Below are 8486 nucleotides of genomic sequence, written 5' to 3'. Positions count from 1 at the left end.
CACCATGTTTTTATTTTTTTTAGAAGACAACCTGTACCTGGGTGTAAAAAGAATAACCCCACAGAAAAAAGGAGCAGAAGCAAATACCTGCCAGCTTTGAGAATCCCACTCAAAAAAAGCTAAAGCAAGCTCTTTACTGTAAGTGAAATATCAACTATTTTCTAGGACAATTATGGAGTACTACAATCAGTGTCTTACTGGAGGAACCTGTTTTCTGAAATCTCAATACAAATATTTCATGCCTTGTCTCAAACTTTTTTCCCCTGAAGCTAAAACCATACACACACAAACAGATCAAGGACACACAACAGACACCTCCAGCCCATGAGACTATGAACAGCTATCCCAAACAGACATTGATTTTCCTTCCAGAGGTCGCCCAATGCCAGGATTGGCTTCCATCAGGAAGCAGATTGAGAGTCCCTCCTTGGTCCAGACACATCCCCTGTCCCTCTTTAAGCCCAGCTAGGAAGTTTCTTTGCTACCCAACAAATGGAAATAGTTTTCAGAAATAGAGACCATGCAGAAAAAAACTAAGGAGGGTACATTTTGGTAGTTTTCTCCAGAACTACTTAAAGCTATAGAACATTCTATCAGAAAATCATGTGACTTGACACACTGAAGTAGGATTGCAAGATGTGTGGAAAAAGAATAATTTCTGCTTTTTTCAGGCTAAAATGGCTTGCATGTGCACAAGAGGAATTTTCAGATCATACTAAAAGTTGGTAGGTGTTATACAAGTCATACTGATCCACGTGACATGAACTAGATTAATTTGTATATAATAAAATCAGACATCACCTAAATAGCATTCACGCATGTTACCTACACAGGTTGCTTAAGATACATTACTCACAGGTGACTCTAGATCAGTGCATCTAGACTGACACAATAGCAGCGGAAAAATCATTAAAAGAAGGAATTACTCCACCTGATGCCATACAAGATGGAGTAAAAAATTCCATACAAGTTGGAGTAAAACTGAGTTAAGTCAGAACTAAAACACTTTTTTCTTCAACAGCCCCAGTAAAGGGACTGTACACACAGAATGAACCACTTGGCTGGTTTCAGAGAAACAGCAGCGTCTGGAGAAAGACTAAAGGATATACTGCACATTCTTACAGAAACAATACCTGCAAAATTTGTCAGGCTAGAGAGTGTGAACATTCAGAATTAACACCTGAGCTTGATCTTGCCACAGTTAGATGTTGATTTCCATACAGTTTAGACCAAATACAGAAGACAAGTCTTCTTGCCTTCCAAAACCTCATCTTATAACTAGGTTCTAACGCTCACAGTTCATTTATAGCAAGAAAGCACTCAACCTTTGTTAAAACAAAGAAAATTGTACTTTATGGCAGCACAAGCAGTGACTGGAAAGGACTTCCCTAGATGTGACCAGTCACATAAGCTGAGTTTTGCAATATACATTGCTGTAAATAGACAGTTTTGTTTCCTCATGCTGCAGTTCAGCTTTAGTTACTGACCTTTCTAACCCATCTAGCATCACAGACAGCATTTAGGAATCTTACAATTATAAGACATAGTAAAGAAAACTTATTTAAACATCACTTTCCTGTTTTTCTAAGCCTGCAGCTGAGAGAACACAAGAGAAGGAATGAACACTTGGGTTTTCTAACTTCATCTAAGCCTCTAGCTCCAAATGGAAATTTTTATTTCAGTACTCAGTAGTCATACAGTTATTCAAGTCAGTAAGTTTGATGGGTCTCGGGAAGAGGTGGGGAAAAAAGGAGGCACTAGAGACAACAGCAGAACCCCACTAATCTGAGCAAAGTCCAAGACTCCATTTGCATCAGTGTAAGTCTGTGTTACAGCAATACACTGGCTGCCAGTGCAAGAATATTGTCTGGATACACGCACATGATTGCCTCCACCACTGTTCTGCCTGCCTCCCTCTCTGTGAAAATCAGGATCCTGGCAAAAGACAGAGGCGCCAATTGTAAAATGCACACACTACTAATAAGAAACATTGCTTTTGCTGCTGCTACCACTACAAAAGAGGAGGCAGCAGGTGGCATTTAACTAGCATATCATTAAACTCCATTAAAATGGAGTTCTACTAGACAAAGAGGCTTAAAATGTAATCTGAGACAGAAAGACAAGCGTACCATTTCAGGACCTAAAATACATAGTCCAAAGTTTTAGTTTTGTTAGGTTGCCCTTCCTGGCACTGGGACTCAGATCCAACCATTCCGAGTCCCAGCTTCAGCGAAACTATTCACAGGGATTAAGAACATCAAAAGTACCCTTATGGATAAGCACCATTCCCCACCTACCTCATCATTTTGACCATCAGCTTGCAAGACACTTCTTACCAATTCCCCATACAACTGGCAAGATGTCCCAGTCAGTATCAATCACAGAATTTTCACAGAATGAATATGCAAAATGCTGGGGTTTTTTCCATATACTTTTTTTTTTTAATGCTTTGAAGGGACAGGAGGCCTAGTGCTACCAGTACTGGTTCGCTACTGCAAGAACCAATACTGTAACAGCACATGGCTCCAGAGATAGAAGTTACCTTCTGAAACATCTCCTTATATTTAGGGAGCAGATTTGACTTACTCTCTTTGCTTATCCTCATCAGGAGTCTTTTGGTTCTTCCTGATGGACCACCAGACACCATATGGAGGAGCAAACTCCCTACTGGTGTGGGAGTGACATTCTCACATAATAAAGCAAAAGTGTAGGCACGTCTGACTTTTTTCCCCTAAGCCTACAAATAAACAGACTAAGCAATCCACTCAAGGCCAAACAGCCACCTTCCCTGTGTTTATACTAAGAGCAGACATGTTTCCTAACATAGGAGGCATCTTTCAGCAGTTTAGAAATCTGCTACATCAGTATTTCATTTAATTTACATCACAGACTACAAAAGTATGGTTAGGCAATATTACAAACCACTTGGAAGATTAAAGTAGTATGTGGGCAGCATAGACTAGTGACTTTCTCTACTGTGTTTCAGACAAAGCAAATCACATTCTGTCAGCTGACAGTTATCACCCACTCATGACAACAGGAATTTTTAGAAATTAAATAGAGCACTGCTGCTTTAGTAGAACATATAATTTTGTCTTAGTGTTTACAGCTTTGGGGGGGGGGAGAATGTAGTTGTTCATCAAGAGGCTACTGCCTTTTCCGCAGCATCTCTACACCCACAGATTCTACCCTGAACTCCAAAATGCTACAGCAGCAATATTGATACTCATTGGATTTTTACTCTCCTAAACCAGAAAGGTGTGATATATTAAATAATCTAAGTTGGATATGCAGGGATATCCTCACAGATGTTAATTCTAGAACAAGAACTACTGGAACAGTAATGTATGTGTCTAGATGTAGTTCCACAAGTTCTTTTGACCTTCAGAAGGCATTAGCTTTACAAGGCAGTAAAGCCAGGTTCAGCCAGTACTGCCACCATATGTGGTCCTGATCCCCTTCCCTGTCCCCTCCTAAAATCCACAACCATTAATCATCCTATTCAGTGGAGCAAAAAATCATACAGCAAATCATGTAGCACATCTGATGAAACTTGCAATCTTGTACTATGAGCCAAGAATAAGAGTTTTAAGCCTTCCAATCTACCTCCCCAGAGCTCATACAAATGCCAGGGTGGGTGCAGTCAGGAGGTGACGGAACAAGAGCACGAGGCCAGAAGCAGCACTAGCTTCTGAGTGTGCTCATGGACATGCACCACCCTTCCAATGCCAGCCTACACCAGCACCACAAGCTACACCATGCTTGAAGCTAACACACTGAAATGGATGAAGCTGGGGCAACTGGGACAAAACTTAGGCTAGAGAAAACAAAGAAGAAAGTACATTTGGTAAGCTGTTAGCTGCTCTCCCCACCATTCTTCAATACAAAGCATCAAGTCATACAAAGCTGGTGAAGTAAATCAACAAAGTTAAAAGAAGAACACACTAAGGAGCAAGAAGAATTTTTAAAATGCAGGAAGAGATATACTTTGGCCTATCATTTGTTGTGATATGACTACTTAATTCCATTTCCCCATCAACAGCAAATCTATATCAAAAGGCATCACTTCATTCATTCAGGACATGGTGCCATTCAAAATAACTGTCATATTCTTTGGAGGTGATCAATCAAGGGCAGGGGAAACAGCGTACAGAGTTGAAAGAAACACTTATCCCCTACCAGGGATAATTTACAGATTTTCTTAGGACCTTCTGAAAATAGAGCAATTAAGAGGCACCTACAGACTGCTCTTTCCACATCCCAGGGAGAAACTGACCACTGAAGGAATCTTTATGTTCAGTACACCATCTGGGTGCTGGGCATCAAACCTTCATGTGTAAGGACTAAGCTGATGCAGCACAAAGGCAAATAAAACTGTCAGGATTTGGAGCTCTTACAGGTTCCTGGAAACAGGGAGAGTAGCCCTTATGATGACTCAGGAACTCCCTGCAAGCGTCATCTTTATTTTTGCAATTGTGTCTCCAAGGAACTCTGACTGGGGCCTCGCAAAGAAAATACAAGCTTCTCTTAAGGACTATCAGTACAACATTATCTACTTCTGCTGCAGTCTAGAAAAGAAGAGAAATATTTGCTCATTCTTAGAGGAAACCGGAGATTATTCAACAAAAGGGTATTTGTTTTAACCTGAAAGACTCACGAAGCAAGACATATTGCTAATAGGTTATCCCTGTTTTACCAGAAAAATAATGGCAGATCTCTGAATTCAATGAAGACTAAAGCGAGACCGATTTAAGACATCATCTTTTTGTAGTGTGCTGAAGACTCAAAAGTCCTTGAAGTATTTGAGGACTATTTCAAGCACAAGTTGCTCCAATACAAACTCTACAAAACTATCCCTCAGGGCAGATCCAATCCCCTATAAATAGGAAGATTTTCAGGTTTCAGTGACCAGGCTTTATTCAGTACAGCACAAACTGCAACTTAAAAAAACTTTTAAGGAACACACACCAGTGTTCCTGAACCCAAAACAGGGAAGCAGTGATTCAGACGAACCCCACTCTAGCTCTCTAGACAACTCACTCTAAAGTTATGCCTGTGCTTTTAGCCAAGCCACTACTTCTAATGTGGATAAGTTGCATCTGAAATACCATGTAAAAGCACTCTGAACTTAGACTAGCATTCAGAATGTTGACACCTTAAATTCTGAAAAGTAATGTATGTGGGCATCATTTTTTACCCTCTTGTGAACATCACAAATAATCTGGTGTAAAAACCCTACACTGCACAACTGTAATTCAAGGAGCTATTTAAGCTATCATTCATGGAACATTTTCAGCTCCCCTTGATTTCTTAAACTAACAGAAAACACTAAAGGAAGACTTGAAAAAGGTTAATAGAATTAGGGATCCCTCCCACAGCAATTAAAAAGCAGTGACAGAGGACAACAGCCATTTTAACAATTTAACTTTTCACCATTCTTCACACAGAAGCTACCAAAAGATATAGTTGGCTGGCCTTGTTTTCATGTGTTAAAGACTTTATTCCTACTTAGTAATAAAAGCAACTAATTATGCTAAAAAAAAAAAAAAATCCAACTTCACAAAATAAAAGCAGCTCCAAAAATTCTTTATTTTCTTTATACAAACTGGTCAGAATGAAAGCTGATGACACTGTAGAACGTAAGTAGTTACTGACCATGTAAGTGCAAACAGCAAATATTTTAGTTATTGACACTGTTTATGCTACTTCTGCTCCACTAACATCAGGTTCGCTGAAGTAATAAGGAACAAGTAAGTCTTTCCGCTCCAACATACAGCAGCAGTTGACAAAGCACCAAGTAAAACATGGATCTCTTACCTAGTTTAAGGAAAATCTGCCCCAAGTAGCTGACTGCAAATAAAATGTACACTCCATATTCTGACTCTAAAGCAAGGGATAGCACAGCAATCAGAAAGAAAAGTAAACATCACAAGTAAATAGAGTCTAAAAGCCAGTGATCATCCAAACATGAGCAAAAGAGTGAAAGACAGTAGAAGAGAGAAAGACCTTTCTGTAAGCTCTCAGGCTCTTTATTAATATTTAATTGCAGGCAACAGCAGGAGGACAGGAGGTGGGGCCTTTATTGACCTTATCCTCAGAAGCACTGTGGGCTAACCCATGTTCATGCAAGTTAAAACTCAGTCAGATTACACCACGATAAGTGAAACCAACATTAGACAGTCACTACAGTTCAATGGATGGCTCATCACCATCTTGAAAAGTTTGGAAAAAATCTTTCATGTGTGTAAAAATTTTCTTGAACAAAGCTATTGACCAGTTTTACTGGAATAAAAGCTTGCCTGTGTTGTAACTTATTTAGCATATACAATAAAACACAAACTACGTTTTCCTTTCAATTTGAAGAAAGCTAAGGTATTGTGAAATGCACAGAAGCCTGTCAGTCATTCTGACCAGGAGTTTATTCACTCTAGAGAGCAAAGCCTGTCAGAACAAGTAGCCAGAATAATCTTAGCTGATCAAAACTCCTTGGCTGCTTCCCATTACCTCTCACGAAAGCAGCTACATACAACACTCCCTATAACATCAACAGCAGCAAGGCAGAACTCATAGTCTCAAATTAAAGCAAGCATGTAATTTGAGTTCCCTCCCCCCCACCCCCCAAAGAAGGTTTTGGAACCCTTACAATTAAATATTTTATTTCAGAAGCCAGAACTTCCAGTTTGGGGAATAATTTTATTTCTATTTAGTGATCAGGGAATAATTTTATTTCTATTTAGCAATCCAACAGTAACAGAACCAATTCCATACATGTCTGCTTCCTCCCACACCTCCATACAGACCCAAGTATTTCAGGACCAAAATGAGTCCCTCATTTGCTATACCATTTTTTAATCACAAAAAGTCACAACTTTGAGAAGAAAAGACAGGAAGCCACCAACTTTCTCTGCTGATAAATCCACTTATTTTTCCCCCCCAGAGATAGTCCTGAATTTTTGAACATGCTGTGGCTTTCCCCCTTTTTTCACTTGTTCAAGTCTCCAGTTACATTTCAGCCAAAAAGGATATCCCTTCATTTTCTTTTTTTCATAAGAGAAAAAAAAACCCAGCAAACTGATTATAGTAATATACGCTAAAGAAATGTCAAGCATATAATTTGTTTTGGGTTTTGCCAAGTTTTTTTCTTAAAAACATTTCTTGCTTAGGGTATAACACGCAGTCTGTCCACATCCACACTGTATTTCTTAGCCTTCACACTGAACGTTCCTATATAATAGAGATACATATTATGTACAATTAAATATTTTAAAAATTTAAACCAGATCAAGGTATCTCTAAGTTTAAAAAATAATATTGGGATTGACATCTGATCTCTAGTAATAAGCATGCTAAGAAACAAATGCATGCACAATACTAGTTACATTCACCAGTTGTCTGGTTAAATGCTGTTTTCATGTCATGGAGACATGATATGGGGCTGAATCCAGAAAACCTCTATTTTTTTTGCTCCACTCCCACCCCAAGTAACAGGATCCATGCGTTCAAACACCAGAGGAACACTCATTTCAAACGAGGCAAACTCTCCGAGCACTAGGGAATGCTACTTACTGGGGGATGAGGTGTTAATGCATGATGGGTCTGTGGACAATGCTCTCAAAGCTTTCAAAGCCTGCTTTCTTTTGCCACCCTCCACCTTGCACACCAACTGCCTTCTCAACCCAGGAGACCAGGCTCTTTAGAAAAGACAGGCCAGGCAGACGGGGTGGAGGAGTCCCTATTTATGTCAGTGGTAGGCTGGAGTGTATGGAACTCTGTCTGGGGACAGGTGATGAGCCAACAGAGACTTTGTGGGTCAGGGTCAAAGGGAGAACAGTGATGGGGGACATTACTGTGGGGATCTGTTACAGACCGCTTGATCAAGAGAACTCTGTGGATGAAGTGCTCTACAGAGAGACAGAAGCAGCCTCAAGCTTGCAGACCCTTGTCCTCATCGGGGACATCAACCATCCTGGTATCTGTTGGAGGGATGGCACGGTCCAGCACAAGCAATCCAGAAGGTTCCTCAACTCTGTGGAAGACAACTTCCTCTTGTTAGTAACAGAGGAGCTGACAAGGAGAGGTGCCATGCTTGACCTCGTGCTCACCAACAGGGAGGGACTGGTTGGAAATGTGATGCTCCAGGGCAGCCTTGGCTGTAGCGACCATGAGATGGTCGAGTTTGAGATCCTCCGGACAGTGTGAAGAGCATGCAGCAACCTCACTGCCCTGGACTTCAAGAGAGCAGACTTCGGCCTCTTCAGGAACTTGCTTAGTAAGGTTCCATGGAATATAGTCCTAGAGGGCAGGGGGGCCCAAGACTGCTGGTTGATATTCAAGGATCACTTGCTACAAGCTCAGGAGTGTTGTGTCCCAACTAGAAGGAAGTGTGGCAGGAGTGCAGCAGGAGACCTCCATGGATGGATAAGGAGCTGCTGAGGAAACTTAGAGGGGAATAAAGAAGCTTACAGAAGGTGGAAGCGAGGGCAGGC

The sequence above is a fragment of the Nestor notabilis genome, unplaced genomic scaffold (genome assembly GCF_000696875.1).
Source record: "Nestor notabilis isolate BGI_N333 unplaced genomic scaffold, ASM69687v1 scaffold22466, whole genome shotgun sequence".
NCBI classification, from domain to species: domain Eukaryota; kingdom Metazoa; phylum Chordata; class Aves; order Psittaciformes; family Psittacidae; genus Nestor; species Nestor notabilis.
Note: the sequence above shows the minus strand (reverse complement) of the source record.